The sequence below is a fragment of the Theropithecus gelada genome, chromosome 4 (genome assembly GCF_003255815.1).
Source record: "Theropithecus gelada isolate Dixy chromosome 4, Tgel_1.0, whole genome shotgun sequence".
Lineage (NCBI taxonomy): Eukaryota > Metazoa > Chordata > Mammalia > Primates > Cercopithecidae > Theropithecus > Theropithecus gelada.
The window spans coordinates 78,277,920-78,301,943 of record NC_037671.1 but is presented as its reverse complement, the minus strand read 5'-3'; positions in this window follow the sequence as shown (position 1 = coordinate 78,301,943).

Sequence of the window (24,024 nt, the reverse complement as noted above, 5' to 3'; positions counted from 1 at the left end):
TGACATGCTGTAAAGGTGCAGTTGTTAGAATTTTCACCAATGGTGAACTGAGATGGGTGTTCACAGAAAATGTGTACTGGATGAAGCAACATTGCTGGTGCTTGAGAGATAAGGAGGAAATTTTAACTAAAAGACTGGCATTGGGTGGCTGTTGCTAACTGCTATTGATTTGTCAAAGATAGTTCATGACAGAATCAGTGTGATTAATCATCAATTCAAGGCAAATTATGAAAACCAGAAGGCCTCCTTACCAAACCCTAATCTTCTATATCTAGAGGGCAAATCTAGAGGAAGACCAAACCCAGGAATGAATTACATTAGCAAAGCTTCAGAGCAAGTTGAAATCTTAGCCTCAGCAAATCTCCCATGCCAAAGCCAAGTCCTTAATGAGGCAGGACTGCCACCCTGAGATCTGGGGCTAGCTGGGTAAATGCACTTGAGATCTTGAAATGCCAGACTACCCTGAACCCACTGGGCTTGCAGAGTGGTTCCTTTTTGGAAGATAGTGATACTCCTTCTCATGCCTTGCGCAATAAACCTTACAAAGTTTCAGGGACCTGTCAGGGAAGTTTTAGGAGTGTAGTGATCTGGGCCATGCCAGAATATCTCCTCCAAAGTAAAGAAAAAGTTATTGGATCTTTTCCTTCCTATGACCGAGAGAGATGCACAGCTCTTGGCAGGCTTCATCAGTTCTGGGGGCAACATATTTAGAACTTAAGAATACTGTCTTGACCTAATTACCAAGTGACATGAAAGGCTACTGGCTCCAAATGGGGCCCAAAGCAAGCCAACCCAAGACACAGCCCTGCTGCTTCAGCCATGTAATTTGGCAGACCTTTAGGTACTGTAAGTATCTGCAGTGGGAAAAGATGCCAGATGAAGTTGACAGTAATCCCTATTCATAGGTCGGGTAGGCTCAGTAGCATCACTGTTGGATGAAAGTGGTACATCTGTAATTGGGCATTAGCGGGGCCACAGGACATTAGTAAGCTGCACAAACGGAGACTATGCCATTCACCACGGTGGTCCTGACACCTCTGCAGCAGCCCACACCTATGCCTGCAAGAGGGATCTTGAAAAATGCTTATAACTGAGTGTGTTATGGGCTGAGTTGTGCTCCAATCCCCCATTCATATGTTGAAATCCTAACCCTTAGTACCTCAGAATGTGACTGTTATTTGTAGATAGGGTCTTTAAAGATGTAATTAGGTTTAAATGAGGTCATTGAGGTGGACCCTAATTCAGTATGACTTGTGTCCTTATAAGAAGAGGGGGTTAGGACGCAGACCTAGCCAGAGGAACGATCGTGTGAAGACACAGCAAGAACGCAGACTTCTGTAAAGCAGACATCTACGTATTTATTTGTTTATTTGTTAATACATATGTAAACATACGAGGAGGGAGGCCTCAGAGGAAACCAAACCTGCCAACAGCTTGACCTTGGACTTCTAGCCTCCAGAATTATGAGAAAATAAATTACTGGTTTTTTAGCCACGCAGTCTGCAGTATTTTGTTACAGCAGCCCTGGCAACCAGCACAGAGTGAAAAGGAGAATAATACGGCAGGAGCTGGAACAGAACACAGGAGTCAGGGCATTTTTGTCAAATTTTATGGACAAGTTTTAAGCATATTTCTTTGCTGAAAGAAGAGTAGAGCAGGCCTAGCCTCCAAGGCCAGGGTGGTTTTTAAAATATTATCTCAGGGCTTCATCTCATATGTTTCTGGTTCTTGACTTGGCAAGAAATTGATCATATTAATTTGACTATGGCAATGCAGTTGTAACTGCCTGATGGGTTCTTCCTGTCCGCTGTACATAAAATCAACTCACCGAGACCATGGCATTAAGTAAAGAAAGAGTTTAATTGATGTGAGGTGGGAGACTGAGTTATTACTCAAATCAATTTCCCCAAAGGCTTGGAGGTTAGGGGTTTTTCAAAGATAATTTGGTAGGCAGGGGGATAGGGTAGGGGGCATGCTGATTGGTTGGGTCAGAGGTGAAATTATAGGGAATCAAAGTTGTCCTCTTGTGCTGAGTCAGTTCTTGGGTAGGGGCCACAGGACGGGGTGGCAGGTCCTGGTGGAGCCATCGGTTGTCAGAAATGCAAAAACCCTTGAAAAGGCGTCTCAAAGACCAGTCTTAGGTTCTACGATACTAATGTTATCTCCAAAAGTAATTGGGAAAGTTGCAAATCTTATGACCTCCAGAATAATGGCTGGTACTTATTTAGAATTCAAGCCCCTCTCACCCTCCTAACTTGGCGGCCTTTCGGTTTTACAAGAACAGCTTAGTTTTTGGGAAGGGTTATTATTATTTAAACTGTAAACTAAATTTCTCCCAAAGTTAGCTTGGCCCACGCCCAGAAATAAGCAGACAGTCAACCTGTGAGCCTGGAGGCAAGATAGAGTCAACCATGTCACATTTCTCTTATTGTCATAATTTTGCAAAGGCTATTTCACAGTAAGCATTTGTTCATCAGGAGAAAGTGGCTTTTTTAATCTTGAAAAAATCAGTCCAATCAAAGGGTGGATTCACCGTTGAATTGGTAGAGAGGACCTAGTGGCCTAAGGTAAAGAAAAATTTTCATAACCAAACTCATTTAATAACAGTAAGTGTGTTGGCCGGGCACAGTGGTGCACACCTGTAATCCCAGCACTTTGAGAGGCCAAGGCGGGCAGATCACATGGTGAAACCCCGTCTCTACTGAAAATACAAAAAATCAACTGGGCGTGGTGGCACGTGCCTGTAGTTCCTGCTAATCAGGAGGCTGAGGCAGGAGAATCACTTGAACCCCGGGCGGTGGCGGTTGCAGTGAGTCGAGATTGCACCACTGCACTCCAGCCTGAGCGACAGAGTGAGACTCTGTCTCAAAAAAATAAAAAAGAGTAAATGTGTTAATTAAACATTTTCATCATATTTACGATCCACTGAAATTTTTCAGGTTTCCAATTCATTTTGTGTTGAGCAAGCAAAATCATTTTTACTTTAATATTTAATCAACATTATTTTAACTTTAATTTTCTTTGAGTTAAGTAGATTCTATCCATGCAGCAGCATATGGCTTATTTTCATAAATGGGCCACATTAGAATCCACTCTCAATCTAGCTCAGTTCAGATCTACAGACAAAAAAATCACTTTCAAAATAAGCATTGAAATATGTTTAGGATATTAGGATTTCCCAGTTCAGTGATTTTCACTGTGGCTTCTATACGTTCTAAGCTTCAAATTATATTATACTACCTTGTTTCATTTTGATTTTGTTTTCTGTTTGTTTTGCTTTTAAATTATGCAAAGCGTGACACATATATGTTGAATACATTCAGCACAAGAACCCACACTTCTAATGCCCTATATGCATTCTATTCACATGAAGAATTTTGAGTATTTTTAATTTTTATTTTAATACATATGTAAAGAGGAAAATAATTTATATTCATTTAATGCAAAACAAAATACCCTACACTATGGTGTTGTGTACTATGGTCACTTTCAAAACCAAGCAAAAACAAATTTACTCAGCATAAACTTAGTTATACCACATAAATGTCAGTTCAACTCTGTACATTGGTGAGGCCTGAGAAATAATATAAATTAGAAAGTTTTTAAGCTGTCGTGTTTATTACATTCTCCATTGTGGAATGGGTAGAGAGAAAGGAAAGTAAGCTGAAAATGCTAAATATTTTGATTGATGTTTATTGTTCACATATATTTTATGTCACAAAGTATTTTAAATTTTATTAAACCAGCTGTAGGAGTGGAGGATAAATGCTTTCTGCTTTACAAGGAGGATTTTCTGATATAGGAACCCACAAATAACTGATGGGCAGTTGAGCATACTCAAGATCCATTTTTACAGCCTCTGTCAGGAGTTTCAGATTCATATCTTCAGTAGTTTCCTCGTATTCTGATTTGAATTGGGTTTGACTAGAGGTCAGGAAGTAGGAAAGATATCTTACAGAAAGGTCTCTCTTCACGACCATAAATACTATCCAAGGGAAGCTGGCACAAAATTGTATTTCTCTGCTATTGCTACAATTTACAATTTTATTCCCTAACCCTTTCCCCTCCCCCAAAACACACACACTTGAATCATTTATGTGTGCAGGAGACTGTGTCAGCCTCCAGGCCACCCCTGACCTCTTACCCTAATGTTCTCACTCTTTTCCTCCACTGCAATCAAGGAAACCACTTCCTCAGAGTTTTTGCTTAATTCTTTAATTCCAAGTCCTTTTTGTTTTTTTCTTTTTTTTTCTTTTCATGGTTGGTGTTCCCTCTATGAATTGTCTGGCACTTTGTGTCTTAAAACTCTCTCAAATCTGAGCTCACCTCCAATCTTCAGTTTCCTGAAGCACAAAGAGAACAGCCCTCACGCTTGGTCAATGTAGAGCAACAAAGTAAAGGTACAGTCTCAGCTGTCTCTCTTTTAGTTATGTGGCTCTAGGCAAGTCACTCAACCTCTGGGGAATTTGGTCAGTCAACAGTAATTTTACAAAAACATTTACAATTTATAACTTTTATAATTTTATAATTATTGTAATAAACTTACAACAATTTTACAATCACTATTTCTAATATTTGTTAATGCATAACAAATTGTTGACGCTTTTCTCAAAAATTCTAATTTCCCTTGGCTTTGATATTTCCCCCAGTGGATTTTTGTGTTCTTTGAGTTGCAAGAACTATGACTAATTTTCTTTGAATGGTTAATACCTCCTGTCTGGCAATTGCTTTATATTTCAATAATATTTGCTGAATGAGAAAATGAAGAAATTAAATAAAAGTAAATAATATGTGTGACAAGCAGTGTTCCAACATTAAACATGCTATATAAATGTGAGCTGTTATTTTTTCAGTCATTCATTCAACTAACAATTCTGGAGTGCTTGCCCTGTGTCAGGCACTGTGCTCGGCAGACAGGAGAAGTCTCTTGTCCATAGCAGCAATTCTTATTTTTATTTTTTTTTTATTTTTATTTATTTATTTTTTTTTTTTTGAGACGGAGTCTCACTGTGTCTCCCAGGCTGGAGTACAGTGGCGCGATCTCGGCTCACTGCAAGCTCCGCCCCCCGGGTTCACGCCATTCTCCCGCCTCAGCCTCCCAAGTAGCTGGGACTACAGGCGCCCGCTACCGCGCCCGGCTAGTTTTTTGTATTTTTAGTAGAGACGGGGTTTCACCATGTTAGCCCGGATAGTCTCGATCTCCTGACCTTGTGATCCACCCGCCTCGGCCTCCCAAAGTGCTGGGATTACAGGCTTGCATAGCAGCAATTCTTAACATGGCAGAGTTTATTACTGAGTACTCACAGAAGAGCTACTGTAACTGGATAGTGAAACATGACTGAGAGTGAAACATCTGAATAGTCCTAAGAAAGAATAACACTTTGACTTTATGAGAGCACTGATGATTAGTAATGCAAACAACATTCTAAATCTAATATTTAATTAATAAAGAGCATTTTACCCAAATATGTCGCTCTCCTTTTCCTGTCTTTTTTTTTTTTTTTACTTTGCAGTGGATAAATTCACATTTTAATATTTTATTTTCTTTAAGGAATCAGATCAAATCAAAATACATACCAAATACCTATTGGGCCCTTAATTCATGCATATCATCACTTTTTTCAAACAAGAGAAGAATTTAGCCTTTTGAAACTTCTTCAGTGATAGTCAGTGGGCAAATAGTTCTTTCTATTAAAAATATTGACACTAAAAAATACTGAAAAGGGCTAGTTACACAATTTAATTCCCCAAAATGTGTTAAAATTGTACTAAATACTGGGTCCATTTCTGAAGGCCGTACCAAACTGATTTACATATCACTGCTGCCTTTAAGGAGCTTAACTTTAGTAAAAGAGGTAAGACATGCATTCAAATATCCAGATATAATTGTGGAAAACATATATCATAAGGAAGGAGTTAATTTATGCACTGTCAAATATTCAGAGAGAAATTGCGGTTATTGTAAATGGATCATAATGACAGCCTCACAAGGTGTTAAAATTGCCTATAGAGCCTTGAAATAATTAACGAAGTGTCTCCAGTGGAAAAATCAGTCATTTCCTAGTTATTACCCAAGCCTTTACTATTCTGATTGCATGCATAATCTCAGAGGCTTTTGTGTAGTAACAGTAATTCATCTTGTACTTTATGTAGTCTTTTCAGTAACCATTGTTTGTATCTCTAAATACAGTCCACACAGACTCAGCTTTTCAATGCAATATTAATGTGGCATGTGCATAGAAATGTTCTCATTTACCTGTCTTTGCTGCTCTTATTCTAGTACTTTAAAAGCAGTTTGCAGCGAGACATTTGTTCCTCTTATCATGTGAGATGGGCTTATAGCTCACATATAGTGGAGGCATAATAGCTAAACAGTTATTATTTTAGCCTGGAGGATCATAGATCTGCCCCCTGGGATTTATGCAGTAGTTTCAAAGCCCAAGTTAAGTGAAATGTGTATTGTCAGACTTGCTTTACTATTCCTTCAAATGAAAGTTTAATCAACTTGACATTTACAGTAAGTAGTGTCTTGGTGACAGCATTTATGCAGCATACAGCAATCTCTATCCAAAAGTAAATATGAAAATATGGAATGAAGAAGGGAGGTTTGAGTGTCTAATTAAGACTCCAAGTCTAAAAACAGTCTTTCAAGGGCTGAGACATAGCTGAAGCCATATCATGATTTAGAGGCCATCCTTTTTCCTCCACAGAGTTTTCAGGTTTTATGAGGGGGAAAAAAGGGTAAAGAGGTCAAATAAGTTTGGGAAACACCTCTGTCAAACATAGGAAAAAATTATTAAGAACTTCTGAGAATATTTAGTAGGCTAATGCATAATTTTAATTTCCTTAAAAGACATATATTGTGCACTTTCCAGAACTTTTATGATCACAGAAACTTTTTTTTTTTTTTTTTTTTACAGGAAACAGCTTTTGAGACAAATGTTCCACGGAAGGTGTTTTAGTGCCAAAGAATTTTGCTTCTTCCCTGGGGGTTGTTTTACCTTGTCATTTTCACAATGGAGTCTATTTTTCTTTAGTTTTCTTCTCTACCTCATTAGAGCTTCTTGAAGTTTCTTCAAAACTTTATTTTAAAAAACTTCTATTTCAGAAGTTAACAGGTAAAATTCAAGTAAATATCTATTTTATAGAGTTTTTGATATACCAACATAGATCTGTTAAATAGATTTATATGATTTTGGTTATACTGTGTTTATGAGACTTGATTTATCATGCAATACATTGTTTATAGTTCATGAAAGTGCAATTATTTGAACTAATGATTTCACTTACATGAAGTACCTAGAGTACTCATAAAACTCAGAGACAGAAAGTAGAATGGCAGTTGCCAGGGACTGAGGGGGCATGAGGAATGGGGAGGGGTTGTTTAACGACTATAGAGTTCCAGTTTTGCAAGATGAGAAATTTCTGGAGATAATTAGTTGCTCAACAATGGAACTATGCTTAACACTAACGAGCCATATACTTAAAAATGGTTGAGATGGTAAATTTTATGTTATGTGTATAGTACCACAATTTAAAAATTATGTGATTTTCAATATAGTACTTTATTAAACCTCATTAAATGTAAAGACAAAAATTGAATTATTTGAATATTTGAAATTATTTATCTCTTTATAAAAAGAGAAAACTGGACTGGTAGAGAAAAAAAAAATCTCTACCAGAGATTTTTGACTAGAACGGAAATCTAAAACTTTTGAAACAGTCTCCTCAATTAAGGCAGCAACTAACAATGCAAATATTTGGTATTCTGGTAAAACTTCAAAATTTTATGGATTTTAAAATAAAAGATACTTTAAAATTTCAAGTTGTTTCCTCAAATATACATATAGAGATTCTTATTAATCATATTTGTATCCATATTAATTGTATATTTCTAAATTAACTTCTGTTACCGTGCATTTAGATATTTATCCCTAAATTTTAACTTTTGGTGCTCCAAACTGCTATTACAATTACTAATATGATTTCCTATCTAAGTGATTTTTGGCTAGATTTCTGGAAACATTTGCCATCATTTAGGAAAACTATGTACTCTACAATGAGGAAAATACGTTTCTATACTCCTTTCTTCTCTAGCTGTGTTCTAGAGAACCATTTGGCTTCTTTGTTCCATTTGGGTGGTATTTAGTAAAGTTATAATTCCCTCAAGAATTTAAGGGCATGTGGAAAGTAAATACAAACCCCACATAGAACTTAATAATCACGTGTAGCAGTATTAGAAAAACACAATACATACAGCAGCAAAAACTCCTCTCATACCAAGAGTGTTTGCTGTCTGCTCCCCTTTTATGTAGCACTGGGCAGGTGCTCCAAGGAAATAGATACAGGGTTTTCAATTAATGAATGACAACGGAAACTTTAATATTCCTGCCACACAGTCAAATCTGTGCTGTATGAAATAAAACTGTATTCACTGTGTACAAGTAGAGTGGTAAATGCACACAGTGAGATGATAATTGAAGAGGGAGTTAGAAGAACTCTAGGTGAAGAGAATTGCAGGTGTACTTGCCATTTGTCTTTCTTCAAGTCCCAGAATAGAGTTTTAGTAACTATCTGTATTATTAAGGAGGGAAGCCTATGGAACTGTTACAGGGTCAACATTTCAGGAGCAAGATGAGACTTGGAGGCAGGGTTGGTAAAGAAAATGCGACTAGAACAACAGAAAGGCATAATTTACAGGAACTGAAATTATCCCTGAAGAGAAAAATATCATCTCTTCATGATCAGAATGAAAATGTCTCTCATGAGCCCCGAGGTACTAGAAATTTCCATAGTACCAAAAAGTATGAGTGATCAATGTTGAGATGTGACCAAATTCACACTTGGTTACATAGGCCTGGAGGACAAGAGACTTAAGGTTGGTGAGGAGGCTGCAGGAGAGAAATAGGGAAACAGGATGCCCTATGAGTTCCCACCTATTGTCCACCCCTGAATCTTCAGAATATCTACCTGGAAAGAGAGCCCCATGGGAATGAGAATTGTGCCTGTGAAGAAGGGGAGAAGGACCCTTCATTTTAGCCTTATGTCTGAAAGTGTTAAAAATGCAGAAAATAATCATACAGAGACTTCATCAGAATAATGTAAAGATGCAGTTCATGAAGAAGTCAGGAAAAGGAGAGCTTCCCCACATACAGCATAGGATACGACAAGGTAATCATTGTGAGAGCTTTTGGAGAGGTCTTAAAGCTGTCAGTGATATAGGAGAGGAGTAGTGAAGTGCTGGGTAGAGAAGAGTGGGGTCCCTGTCGAGGGCTCCACCATCAGGCCTGTGCCCACAGACCCAAATGAGGACAGGCATTTCTGTTTTCACACTGAAAAAGTTGCCTTTTGGTCTGCCACGCCCCCCATCCTGTGCCCATAAAAACCCCGGACCGTAGCAGGCACACACACAAGCAGCTGGATGTTGAGAGGAGCAGAGAAGCAGAAGAACACACCAACAGACACCAGCAGACACTGGCAGGCCACTGACAGCAGGATGACCTGAAAATCAGTCAGGGGTTATCAGAGGAGAGTCTGGCCGCTTCCCATTCCATTCCCCTTCTGGCTCCCCATCCACCTCACTGAGAGCTACCTCCACCACTCAATAAAACCTTGCACCCAACCCATCCTCCAAGCCCATGTGGGATCCAATTTTTCTGGTACACTAGGGCAAGAACCTGGTATACGGAAAGCCCTCTGTCCTCAGGATAAGGCAAAGCGTCTAATTGAGCTGATTAACACAAGCCACCTGCAGATGGCAAAGCTGAAAGAGCACACTATAACACACGCCCACCGGGGCTTTGGGAGCTGTAAACAACTCGACCCTAGATGCTGCCATGGGTTCGTAACCCAAAAACACTCTCCACGACCAGCCTGTCTTCGTGTTCCCCCTAGGGGTTTGAGCAGTGGGGTAGGGAAGAAGCGAGCCACACCCGTGTCACGTGCCCTGTGAGGGGGATAAGGGAATTCCTCCCATTTCATCAGCATCTCATCATTCATTGTTTTTATTCCCCACCCCCTACTTCATATAGTATTTAGTGCAAAATTCTAAAATAAACAGGGTATATGATTCTTCAATTCTGGGTCAAAGAAAAATGAGAAAGCTAAGGAAATTGTATCCTAATCACATATACAGTCTTTAGAGTGAGAGCAGCTGGAGAGAAGGGAGGGAATCCACCACATGCCTGAAACCTGGAGGGCATAGGAAAGCCTACTTGGGATGGAGCAGTGGGCTAGGGGTTTTACCCAAAAGAGATCCCACATAGACCCTCACTATTGAAGCGACTGATTCAAACTTATATATTTATTATTTTTCAGATGAACTGCTACAATGATACTATAACAGAATCATTTCCACTAGAAGCCCAGATGTATTAATACAATTTATTAAGCAAAGCTGTAAAATGAAAGAGAAAGTAGTTTTTTTAAAGCTCCCTTGTAAAGCAAAAACAACGGGAAATCCTAAATCTAGTTACTAAATCATTTGGTCTTTTTTCTCTAACAGTAAATCATTTGAACTAAGAGTTGTGCCTGAAGAAGTTTTTAAAATTCCCTGTTTAAGTCTAAGAAACACCCCTAAATGTGTCATCTGAACTCATCATTTCACAGAACCCAACCTGGATTCTTTTCGCTCGTGCACACTTGATTTCCTATCAGTAGTGACCCAAGGTTAAATGGCATGATTATTTTCTTCAGTTCATAGAGTTAAAGTTTATTCTGCCTCGTAGCTTCCTGCTGAGGTATCTTTTTACATTAGTTCCCATATTGTGTGATTTGAAGGCTCTGCCTCCATGGACAGTTCCAGAACGCATCGTGCTGCTTCCTGCAGCAGTTCATGCACAAACTCCCAACTGCTTGAAAGTGGCTCCCAAACCTTTCCATGCACAAAAATCACCTGGATCTTGTTAAAAATACTGACTCCTGATTTTACATGTTGAAATCAATTTTCCCAATGGTTCAATTGCAGATGATTCTCAGATCCTGCTTTGACAAACACTTTTTATTTTTTCCTGTCCTGTCTCTTTAATGAAGTTTTTCCAAATCCTGTGCAAAATACGGATTTCTTCCTCTGTCTATCTAGAGTGGGATATTGACCTCTGATTTAGCCCTGGATAGTTTATCTTCTTGTATTGTTGCTGATTTCATGTGTTATATCTCAGTTGTGAAATATACCGAACACTACCGGGAAGAATCCCATGTCTTAAGTGATTGTACAGTAATATATAATAAGCTTTAAGTAATACTGGTATGGAGTATCCATGGAACAGAGAGCCTTTAATAGTGAAAGAATGGGCCGGGCGCGGTGGCTCAGGCCTGTAATCCCAGCGATTTGGGAGGCCAAGGTGGGCGGATCACGAGGTCAGGAGATCGAGACCATCCTGGCTAATAAGGTGAAACCCCGTCTCTACTAAAAATACAAAAAATTAGCAGGGCGTGGTGGCGGGTGCCTATAGTCCTAGCTACTCGGGAGACTGAGGCAGGAGAATGGCGTGAACCTGGGAGGCGGAGCTTGCAGTGAGCAGAGATCTTGCCACTGCACTCCAGCCTGGGCGACACAGTGAGACTCCGTCTCAAAAAAAAAAAAAAAAAAATAGTGAAAGAATGGAGTAATTTATATCCTTGGAGATAAATGGACAAAGAGGACCTGGGAGAAAGCAGAGGCATTAGATAAAGGATGTATTGGGATATGCACAATGTTGCAGCCCAATCCTTTGGTGCCACTATAGACATAAAAACATGAGGCAATCCGCACACAACGTGGGGCACCACAGAGCCAGGGAGACCCATGGACAGGCTCTGTCTTTCCTTGCTTTCCTATGTTTCTTGGGTGTGTCTTTTCTAAACTTTAGCATACCCAACTAGAAAATAAAATTGTATTATGTGTTGTCGAAGATCCCTTCTGATGCTACAGAGTTTAGAAATTTTTTTGTATCTGGGGAAGATACCAACTATATTGGAAACATTGGTGTTATACAAATGAAGAATTTTCTGGTTGTGAAGTTGTCACTGTCTTTGTTCTCAGTTTTCTTTTTTTAATTTCAAATTATTTTCTCATTTAAAAAATCTTTACACATATTTTCTCCACTGTTTTACATCCCTTATACATTAGAGGCAAGGCTATTTGATATTATATGTGATTATTCTGATTCTATATGTAATTATACTGAGGCTTTTTAGCACACTGCTATTCATTTCTGCCACTTCTATGGGAAATGTCTTCTTGGAAGATTTTTGCATCTGAGAACCTCCCTGAGATATTCTATTTTATTATCCTGTCTTCCTTTTGCCAATATCATCTGTAAAATCTTTATCCACTTCATCTCACAATTTATTTTTCCTTTCCATTGCTCTGTAAAATGTGCATTTCACAATACAACTACATTATACAAGTCCCAGGCTTCTGCTAGACCTAAAAGAATATGTGTGGTTTTATAAGTAAGGTTTTTATAAGTTGATTTCTATTATTTATAGCTGATATATAGGTGTTATTTAAGTACCTTTAGTTTTACAATAGAAATGATAATAGGGAATTAGATTTTTTCAAATATCCCGTAAAATTTCTACTAGAAGTATTTAAAATTATATCACTTTTCTATCTTTTGTAGCATAATACATTTCAAATATTTAGTTTATTTAAATTTTGTTTAATGCTAAACATTATCACTTTTTATTATCTAGGTAAAATGACAAAAGTTAAGAAAAAATTAAAAGGAAAATATTAGTAATAATTCTCTTAATTTACTGTAAAACTTTTCATTCGTGAATGTTGAATTAATCATAGCATAATGCCATTTTGTAATTCTTTTTGCTTGCTGATATATCATAAAAAGTATCATGTAATCATTATAATTTTTAATGGTTGCATAATGTTTCATTGAGTTAGTGTGACAAATTTTCCATCATTTTGCATGTTTAGGCTTGGATTCTATTTCTTTATTATTTTTTGGTACTGCTATGATTCATGCAAATAGTCTTTTTCTACTTTCAGATTATTTCCTTACAAATAGGATAACTAAGTTAAAAGATAGAAATGTTTTGTGGGTTCTGAGGAAAATTATTATTATATTGCTTTCTAAAATGTATTATTTCACTTTTCGTTGCCACTCTCAGTATAAATGCATTAGTGAAACACAGCTTTATCCTAAGCAGCAAGTATAGCAAGTGTCATTCACTTTTTAAAACATTGTGGTACAACATATACAACATAAAATTTACCCTTTTAACAATTTTTAAATTGTTGGCATTGAGTACATTCATAATATTGTGCAACCATCCCTACTATCCACTTCCAGAGCTTTTCCATCACCCCAAACAGAAACACTGTATCTATTAAATAATGTCTCCTCATTTTCCCCTTCTCAACCCCTGGTAACCTCTATTCTATTTTCTGTCTCTATGAAACCTATTGTAGGTACTTCAGGTAAGTGGAATCATACCATATTTGTCTTTCTGTGACTGGTTTATTTCACCTAGCAATATGGTTTTAAGATTCATCCATGTTGTAGCATATATCAGAATTTCATTCCTTTTTAAGGCTGAGTAAAACCTCATTGTATGTATTTACATTCTGTTTATCCATTCATTGATCCATGATTATTTGGGTTCTTTTCCACCTTTTGGTTATCATGAATAATGCAGCTATGAAAGTTGGTATATGAGTATTTGAGTCCCTACTTTTCAATCTTTGGGGTATATGTGGAGAAGTGGAATCATTGGATCATATGGCAATTCTGTTTAACTTTTGAAGAGTGTTATTCTTTCATGGTCAATAAAAAGTTCTTTGATTTTTTTGCTTATTTGTTTTCTACTTTTCATGTTTGCTTTGTTTTGGCATAGCTTTTACTTTTTAAAATCTCAACATTTTCCTTATCTATATTAATTTATATTGCATCTTCTATAATTATCAGTTCATGTCCTCTGTCCATTTATTGATTACCTCTTTTTCTGAATGTTTTTCTAAAAATTTGAATGAGACCTATCATGGACATCTCCTTCTTTTGCCTACTCAGAGTCCTTTCTCTTTTATACATGGATTTTCCTTTGGGAATTATCCCTCTTCTGCTGCAGAATACACAGCATCAGACATGTGCCCACTCCCTGGCCAATTAAACACTCCCTGGTGCTTGAATCCAGAAAATAATGAAACAAAAATAGAAAAGGATGAAAGCCACATCAAGATGCCCATAGCTTTCTGAAAGTCTGCTCAGCCATTAGAGTTTCTCATATTTACATGAAATTTCCCTTGGTTCTCATTCATACCAAGAACTGATATTTTTGTCTTTAGTTTTACAAGGTGCATCACATAATTTAATTCAAAAAATTCTTTTTTAAAAATAAATTATCTAGAGTTGATTTCTATTGTTGATAATTAGATTTGATAGAATAGTTACCAATATCATATAATTGATCCTTAGTCAAATTTATATAATATTTTTTCCCAGTTTGTGGACTTCTTTTTAATTTTGTTTTTTCACTTTTTAGAAATGTTTAATTTGTAGAATTAAATCTCTAAGTTTTTATGTGACTTTTTTTACTCAATTCCTTCAAAGCTAAAAATTAGCTTCCCTCCACCAGTCTAATCATTAATTTCTTCACTTTTTATTTTGACTACATCTAAATTATTCCAATTTATACCCAATTTTTCATTATTCCTAAATATATATATTTTTAATGCTTACTAGTGGCAAGTGACTTTAGATTGATTAATATGTTTTTATGTAGCTCCAGCTCTCCAGGTCTCTTAACCTGTTTGATTTCATGCTATAACAGATAGTTCTCACTTGTTGAGGAATCCATTCCAAAGCTCCTAAGGGTAATGATGTTCTATATATACTATATTTTAGGAAAGAAGGAAATGGTAGAAGCATATGCATAGCTATTCTTTGTTGCTCTTCCTAGTCTCAGTTCTTCTTCTTTTTTTCTTATCAGTGGAGCAAGGATGACAATTCTATAGGCGGCAGGAGAGGCTCTGGATTGTAATCCAGTGGGGAAGCAAAGGCATGGGCTGGGAAGAAAGCCCATCAGAAGCCAGGGTGAAACGGGGAAATGTAGAACATGGGAGAGTTAACTAAGTGAAAATGATATAAAAGTATTGGAGGCTCACTCTTGGCCTCATGCAAAAGGGACTAACCTGAGCACTTAAAACAGAGATGCAAAAATAATATCAAGAATGTAAGACTCTTATTACATAAAAATTCTAATACAGAAGCTAAATATCTACAGTAGGTACTGATGATGGTGGTGGTCCATCTGGAGCAGCTGCTGCAGAGACACCTGCTGCAGCAGAGAGGGCATAGCAATGGCTGTGTGCTTTGTGGAGCTGGCAGGGGCAGGATCAGGAGGGAGGCCTGCCCCGTACCGAGTTGGCAGGGCGGGAGCCCCATACTCCTAGGTACAGCTTTAGCTGCCTAGCCATGGCTCCAGGCCCCCGCATTCCTGGGGCTCTCAGGGACTGGGAAGCCCCATGCCCCTGCAAGTTTGAAAGTGCCCTGCTCCCTGGTCTCTCCCAACTCCTGGTGCCTGCTTGGGATGGAGCAAAGTTGTGGCCAACCCCAGGCACTGTCACAACTTGGCCAGCTGTGCCCACACTCAGGGTGGTGTTGACACACCAACCCCCTGCCATCTTGGCCCCTCTGGACTTTGGGTGCTGAGGAGTGTGGGAGAGGAGTAAGGAGTGGGGAGGGCGGCTGAGGGCACCTCTTGGCATGGACATCCTGCATGCTGGAGATGGCATGTTAAAGGACATCTTGCGTGCTGGAGATGGCATGTTGAAGCCCCAGCATGGAGGCTGGTCTGCCAGTTCTGGGCAAAGTCCATGACCAGGAGTGAGATCTTCTTTGATGACCACTCAGCCAATTGGACAGTGCTTTTTCCAGGCCTGCTTATGGCTGCCCATGGACCAATCAGCACACACTGCCTCCATTCTGAGCACATAAAAACTCCAGACTCAGCCAGACTCACACTCATTGGGATGACCTGCCTGCAGAAAGGAACTACCCACTATGAGTCTACTCTCCGCTGAAAGCTGGACACTCATCAGGATGATCTTCCTGCAGAAAACAGCTATCCACTCCAGGTGGATAGCTCTCCACCAAGAGCTGAATACTCACCGGGATGATCTGCCTGAGGAAAAGAGCTACCCTCTACGGGCCTCCTCTCCACTGAGAGCTGGACACTCATCAGGATGATCAGCTTGCAGAAAGGAGCTACCAACTTTGAGTCTCCTGAGAGCTATTCTATCACTCAGTGGAGCTCCTCTCTGCTGTGCTCCCCCTCCAGCTGTCCAGGTACCACATTCTTCCTGGAGGCAGGACAAGAACTTTGGACCTGTTGAATGGGACTGAAAGAGCTAACACAAACAGGGAAGAAACACACCCCCCATTCACCATGTTGCAGGCATTGAGATGAAGAGAACGAGAGAAGAGCTACAGTCCTTTGGGGAGCCCACACCTAGGGGCTCCCCAAGCGAGGGCTGTGACACCCTCTTTAGGGGTCTGCAGTTCCTGGTGTCTCCAAGCTTCCGGACACAAACTCATTTCCCTTGCCCAGACGTGTACCCACATCAGAAGCTGCTTGCCTTACATCTGATCCAGCCACAGTCTTTCACAGAGCTGGCCCCCTGAGCTGGTGCCTGTGCTGACACCTGGAGCTGCCTGTCCTGTCACAGCAGTCGGCATGCCTGGCTGTGAGCAGTGGCCCACGCTCACTCGCTCACACACCCTTTGCTTCTCCATGCCTGGCTCGGCCTTGGAAGGTGTAGGATCCAGGCCAGTAGCACAAACCGAACTCAGCCTGCCAGGCCAGGTGGGTGGAACGAGCCCAGCGGGTCCAAACTCAGGCAAATGTGCCACTGGCCACAGAGGTTTCTGGCTGGAAAAGCCACACTTAAGGATCCTGTGACAGTACCAGCAGAGTTGCTCTGATTGTAACCTAGCCCATCTGATTCTTCTTAATCTGCTATGATTCCTATGATACTCTGGGAACTCTAGGGTTCTACAGGACAAGATTTGAAAACCACTGGTTTAAAAAATAAGAGACGTCATACATCATCATAATTTGTGTCCTGGAGAAAATGGCTGACAGTAGCTTAAATAACACCTCTCTTTGAGGGAGTTTTAGTTGAAATAGGGATCAAAGTAACTGAACCTCAGTAGAAAATTTTCATAAATCAGAGTGAGTGGGAGAATTGATAGTGAGGGAGGTGGCAGCCACAGAACCAATTCAATTGCTCTAAAATCATGTTATTCATCCTGTCACCTACTCCCTGGATGAAGTGATGGCCACAGACAATTTATTGTGAGTCATTGTAATTAGAAGACACTTGATACTTTTTGAGGAGCACACTGTTCACACAAATTAATCCTAATCCTACCAAATAGGCCACTTTATGAATATACCTAGTAATAAATAGTCATTTGAAATGACTCCCAAGAAAGGCTAGTAGAGAAGACTAAAATTCAAATACAATGATGGCAAATTAGAAAAAAGAATTTAAGATTTTTCTCCGAGTCAATCAAACCAGGCTAACATATTTAAAGGGAAAATGGCAAGTGGTGATTATTTAGTGCCTGAGAGCCTGAGGGAGGGTTTTGTTTGTACTGTCAACCAAAGAACTGAATGTTCCAAAATGTCACTGAAGAACAAAATGTCATATGGTGGAATTGATGGCTAATAAAATTAGAGCAAGAAACTATTGAAGAAACTATTACTTTGTGCCACATATAGCCAACTTGTGAAACCCACTGCCACAGGAGGTTATGGAGTTGAACACCATAGATGGATTTAAAATTGAATGAATAACTTTATGACTAATAAATGCCAGTGCCAGTTCTTCATGCTAAGATAAAGGGGTAGTCAAAGTACATGTTTCAGAGCACAGGCCAAGTGCTGCAGGGGTTAGAAGTAGGGACCTTTCCCTTGTAAACACTGATATATAATTAGCCATTCAGAACACAAGAAACATTTCTACCTCTCTGCCAGAACTAGATACTGCCCCCTGCAGAAGTAGGGGTCCAGGAGAGGGGCTGCTGTGGGAGTTAAGTGTGGAAGGATCCTCACTCAGTAAGGGGCCTGTGCTGAGCTTGCACAGCCATGAGCTACCAACAAGCAAGCAAACAAAAAAAGTTGAGAGTGTTCTCCTGCCACCCTCAGTTACCTCCTCCACCACCTCAAACATTTTCATGCTGAGCTTGCATCCTCCTGACTAATATCAACGTTGAGCCACCACCTTCTTCATCAGCTGAGTATCCTGGTGGCCCCATTCTGCCCTCCTTTCTTCAGCAAAATATGTCTCTATTTCTGAGTGTCTGCTCATAGTTCCCATGCATTCTCCCATCTTGATAATCTGGACTGGATCATGAAGAAACATGAAGATCCTTGAACACTTTTCTTGGTGCAGGTGTTCACAGTTCAACAGCTTTGAGGGTCAAATAGGTAATGTAAATGTATGCAGAAGCCCAAGTATGAGAACATTTAACTTTCAGAAATAGAATCACACAGTCTATTTTTACTAAATTAGAACTAAATTAGAAGTGCATGGCATAATGTAAGCAGATATGATATTTGGGATTATATATTAAATTCAAAATAAAAAGATTAACTGAAAATTTTCAAACTCCAATTCTTCTGATTTATAATTAGAAAACTAATATCTTTTTTCTATATAACATGTACTGGACTTTGAATTTCTCCTTAAAATAGACATACAGAATTTGGCCTTGAATCCCTTAAATGAGAAAATATTTTGTTTTATTTTAGCTCATAATGGCGAACACATGTTTTCAATATACATAGTTTGCTTTTACGTTTAGAGTAACCACTTTCAAGACATTGAAGAAATCTAATCATATTTTGCTATCAGTATCATATTATAATGCTACTTGGTTTATTTGATAACTTCATTCATTCATTCTATCAGTATTAATTGTGAAAAACAAAGTGAAAAACATTTGTTTATTTTTAAAAAGTTTGCAGTTAGAGAACTTTCATTGGAATTAGGTTTTCAACTCTGCAACTGGGGAATTACTGTACTTTCCAATTCTGAAAACTGAGTCTGGTTTAAAAAGTGTGGTAGATTATTTCTTGCCAAAGAAACAATTCTTTCTAAAAAGAAAATAATCAAAACATAAATTTTAAAAAAATTATAATCTCCCTTGCATAAAAAAAAAACTAATAATTACTTTTCATGGTAGCATTACTTATTTGATTTGCTTCTAAAATAGAACACTATTGAAATTTCTGTTGTTTCTCTCAGCTCATTAAGTTCTCATCATGCATTATCTTTCTGTAGTTTGTTCATAATGATGACTTCAGTTGCATCCTTTTGACAAAGACATACTTTGCGTATTAAACATGTAAGAGTTGTCTCCAATTGTTTTCCTTGTAGAAATCTTTCACCTGCTTGGTTAAATTTATTCTTAGGTATTTTTTAAGTTACTGTAAATGAAGAGTGCCTTCTTGATTTCTCTGTCAGCTATTACATTATTGATAAACAGAAACACTACTGATTTTTGTATACTTATTTAGTTTCTTTGAAAACAACTTTGCTCTCTCCTACTTTTCTTGAATTATACTGTCTTTGCAGTCTCTTTGTCATTTTCCACTTTTGCTACAGACATGGAGTCACAGAATACAGAAAAATAACAGCACAACTATGATAAAAGTGGAAACTGATACGATCATTGTCACGCTCATAAGATGTGACTCTAGTAAACTGGAGAGAACATGCCATTCTAAAGAGAATGGCAATTACACAGTTCCAGCCAATTGCCACCTTGTAAGACTGAGGCCCAGTGTTTTGAGAACATCTGGATGATTCCAGAGAATTAAAATACCCAGAATTTCTCCCAAGTTTTAAATGTAACCAACTAATTGAAATATTTTTTATTGATACAAAATATTTGTGTATTTTTATGGGGCACATGTGACATTTTCTTACATGCACAGAATGTATAACAATCAAGTCAGGACATTTAGAGAATACATCACCTCAAGTAGTTATCATTTCTACATGTTGGGAACATTTCAAATTCTCTCTTCTAGCTATTTTGAAACATATGATACATTATTAACTATAGTCATCCTACTCTGATAATAAATATTCATTCTGTCTAACTGTTTCTATCCTTAACCAGCCTCTCCTCATGCGCTTCCCACACACTCTTCTCAGCCTCTGGTAGCTATCATTCTACTCTTTACCTCTATAAGATCAACTTTTTTAGCTCCAGTATATGAATGAGAATATACAATCTTTGTCTTACTGTGCCTGGCTTATTTCACTTAACATAGTGATCCCTAGTTCTGTCCACATTGCTGCAAATTATAGGATTTCATCCTTTTTCTAGTCAAATAGTACTCCAGTGTGGGTATATACCACATTTTCTGTATTCATTTATCTGATGTTAGACACTTAGGTTGATTCCATATCTTTGCTATTGTGAATTATACTGCAGTAAACATGAGGGTACAGATATCTCTTTGATATACTCATTTCCTTTCCTTTAGATAAATACCCAGTAATGGGATTGCTGGATTGTATGGTAGTTCTATTTTTAGTTTTTAAAGAAATTCCTATACTATATTCCATAGTGGTTGTACTAATTTACATTCCCACCAACAGTGTATAAAAGTTCTTTTTTCCCCTCTACATCTTCATCAGCATCTGTTATTTTTTGTCTTTTTAATACTAATAGCCATTCAAACTAGGGTAAGATTAGATTAGTAATATTGAACTTTTTAATATACCTGTTGACATATATGTATGTCATATATCTATGAAGACGTATATGTATGTCTTCTTTTGAGAAATATCTTTTCATGTATTTTGTCCACTTTTTAATGGGATTACATGCTTTCTTGCTGTTGAGTTGTTTTTAGTTTGTTTTCTTTTTTGGGTATTAGTCCCTTGTCAGATGAATAGTTTGCAAATATTTGCTCCCATTCAACAGGTTGTCTCGTCACTCTGGTTATGATTTCTTTTGTTGTGCAGAATCATTTTAGTGTATTATAGTCCCATCTGTCTACTTTAGGTTTTGTTTCCTGTGCTTTTGAGATCTTAGTCGTAAAATCTTTGCATAGACCAATATCTTGAAGTATTGTTTTCTCCTAGTAATATTTTACTTTCAGGTGTTATGTTTAGGTCTTTAATACATTTTGAGTTGATTTTTTTATATGGTGAGAGATAGAGGTCTAGTTCATTCTTTTGCTTATGGGTATCCAGTTTTCCCAGCACTATTTATTGAAGAGGATGTCCTTTCTCCAGGGTATGTTCTTGGCACCTTTGATGAAAATAGTTGGCTGTAAATACCTGGATTTGTTTCTGGGTTCTGTATGCTGTTCCATTGGTCTATGTGTCTGTTTTTAATACCAATACCATGCTAATTTGGTTACTATAGCCTTGTAACATATTTTGAAGTCAGTTAGTGTGACACCTCCAGGTTTGTTCTCTTTGTTCATAATTGCATTGGTTACTTGGGGTCTTTTTTGGTTCCAAACAAATTTTAGGATTTTTTTTTCTTTCTGTGAAAAACGACATTGGTATTTTGATAAGAATTGTGTTGAATATGTAGATTGCCTTCAGTAGTATGGTCATTTTAATAATAATTCTTCCAATTCAAGAGCATGGGATGTCTTTCCATTTGTTTGTGTCATCTTTAATTTCTTTTCTCTTCTTTTCTTTAGAGACAGGGTCTCACTGTGTCATTCAGGCTCCAGTGCAGTGGTGTGATCATAGCTCATTGTAACCTCAAACTCCTGGGCTCAAGCAATTCTCCTGCCTTAACCTCCCAAGTGGCTAGGTCTATATAGACATGTGTCACCATACCCAACTTTCTTTTTTTTTTTAGAGAGAGAGGCTTTTGCTATGTTTTCTAGGCTGGTCTTGAACTCCTGGACTCAAGAGATCCTCCCACCTCAGCCTCCCAAAGTGTTGGGATTACATGCATGAGCAATCACACTCAGCTGTCTTCAATTTCTTTCATCAGTGTTTTGTTGTTTTCCCTGCAGAGATCTTTCACACCCTTGGTTAAATTTATTTTTAGGTATTTTTAAACTATTGCAAATGAGATTGCCTTCTTGGTCTCTTTTTAGCTATTTCATTATTGATAAATAAAAATGCTACTGATTTTTGTATATTTATTTTGTTTCCTGCAAATTTATTTGATTTGATTATCAAGTCTAAGAGTTTTTTGGTGGAGTCTTCAGATTTTTCTAAGTAAAAGATCATGTCATCTGCAAAAAGAAACAGTTCGAGGGGGCAGAGCAAGATGGCCGAATAGGAACAGCTCCAGTCTCCAACTCCCAGCGCGAGCGACACAGAAGACCAGTGATTTCTGCATTTTCAACTGAGGTACTGGGTTCATCTCACTGGGGAGTGCCGGACGATCGGTGCTGGTCAGCTGCTGCAGCCTGACCAGCGAGAGCTGAAGCAGGGCGAGGCATCGCCTCACCTGGGAAGCGCAAGGGGGAAGGGAATCCCTTTTCCTAGCCAGGGGAACTGAGACACACAACACCTGGAAAATCGGGTAACTCCCACCCCAATATTGCGCTTTAAGCAAACAGGCACACCAGGAGATCATATACCACACCTGGCCGGGAGGGCCCCATGCCCACGGAGCCTCCCTCATTGCTAGCACAGCAGTCTGTGATCTACCGGCAAGGCAGCAGCGAGGCTGGGGGAGGGGCGCCCGCCATTGCTGAGGCTTAAGTAGGTAAACAAAGCTGCTGGGAAGCTCCAACTGGGTGGAGCTCACAGCAGCTCAAGGAAACCTGCCTGTCTCTGTAGACTCCACCTCTGGGGACAGGGCACAGCTACACAACAACAACAACAACAACAAAAAAGCAGCAGAAACCTCTGCAGACGCAAACGACTCTGTCTGACAGCTTTGAAGAGAGCAGTGGATCTCCCAACACGGAGGTTGAGATCTGAGAAGGGACAGACTGCCTGCTCAAGTGGGTCCCTGACCCCTGAGTAGCCTAACTGGGAGACATCCCCCACTAGGGGCAGTCTGACACCCCACACCTCACAGGGTGGAGTACACCCCTGAGAGGAAGCTTCCAAAGCAAGAATCAGACAGGTACACTCGCTGTTCAGCAATATTCTATCTTCTGAAGCCTCTGCTGCTGATACCCAGGCAAACAGGGTCTGGAGTGGACCTCAAGCAATCTCCAACAGACCTACAGCTGAGGGTCCTGACTGTTAGAAGGAAAACTATCAAACAGGAGGGACACCTACACCAAAACCCCATCAGTACATCACCATCATCAAAGACCAGAGGCAGATAAAACCACAAAGATGGGGAAAAAGCAGGGCAGAAAAGCTGGAAATTCAAAAAATAAGAGCACATCTCCCCCGGCAAAGGAGCGCAGCTCATCGCCAGCAACGGATCAAAGCTGGACGGAGAATGACTTTGACGAGATGAGAGAAGAAGGCTTCAGTCCATCAAATTTCTCAGAGCTAAAGGAGGAATTACGTACCCAGCGCAAAGAAACTAAAAATCTTGAAAAAAAAGTGGAAGAATTGACGGCTAGAGTAATTAATGCAGAGAAGGTCATAAATAAAATGAAAGAGATGAAAACCATGACACGAGAAATACGTGACAAATGCACAAGCTTCAGTAACCGCCTCGATCAACTGGAAGAAAGAGTATCAGCGATTGAGGATCAAATGAATGAAATGAAGCGAGAAGAGAAACCAAAAGAAAAAAGAAGAAAAAGAAATGAACAAAGCCTGCAAGAAGTATGGGATTATGTAAAAAGACCAAATCTCCGTCTGATTGGGGTGCCTGAAAGTGAGGGGGAAAATGGAACCAAGTTGGAAAACACTCTTCAGGATATCATCCAGGAGAACTTCCCCAACCTAGTAGGGCAGGCCAACATTCAAATCCAGGAAATACAGAGAACGCCACAAAGATACTCCTCGAGAAGAGCAACTCCAAGACACATAATTGCCAGATTCACCAAAGTTGAAATGAAGGAAAAAATCTTAAGGGCAGCCAGAGAGAAAGGTCGGGTTACCCACAAAGGGAA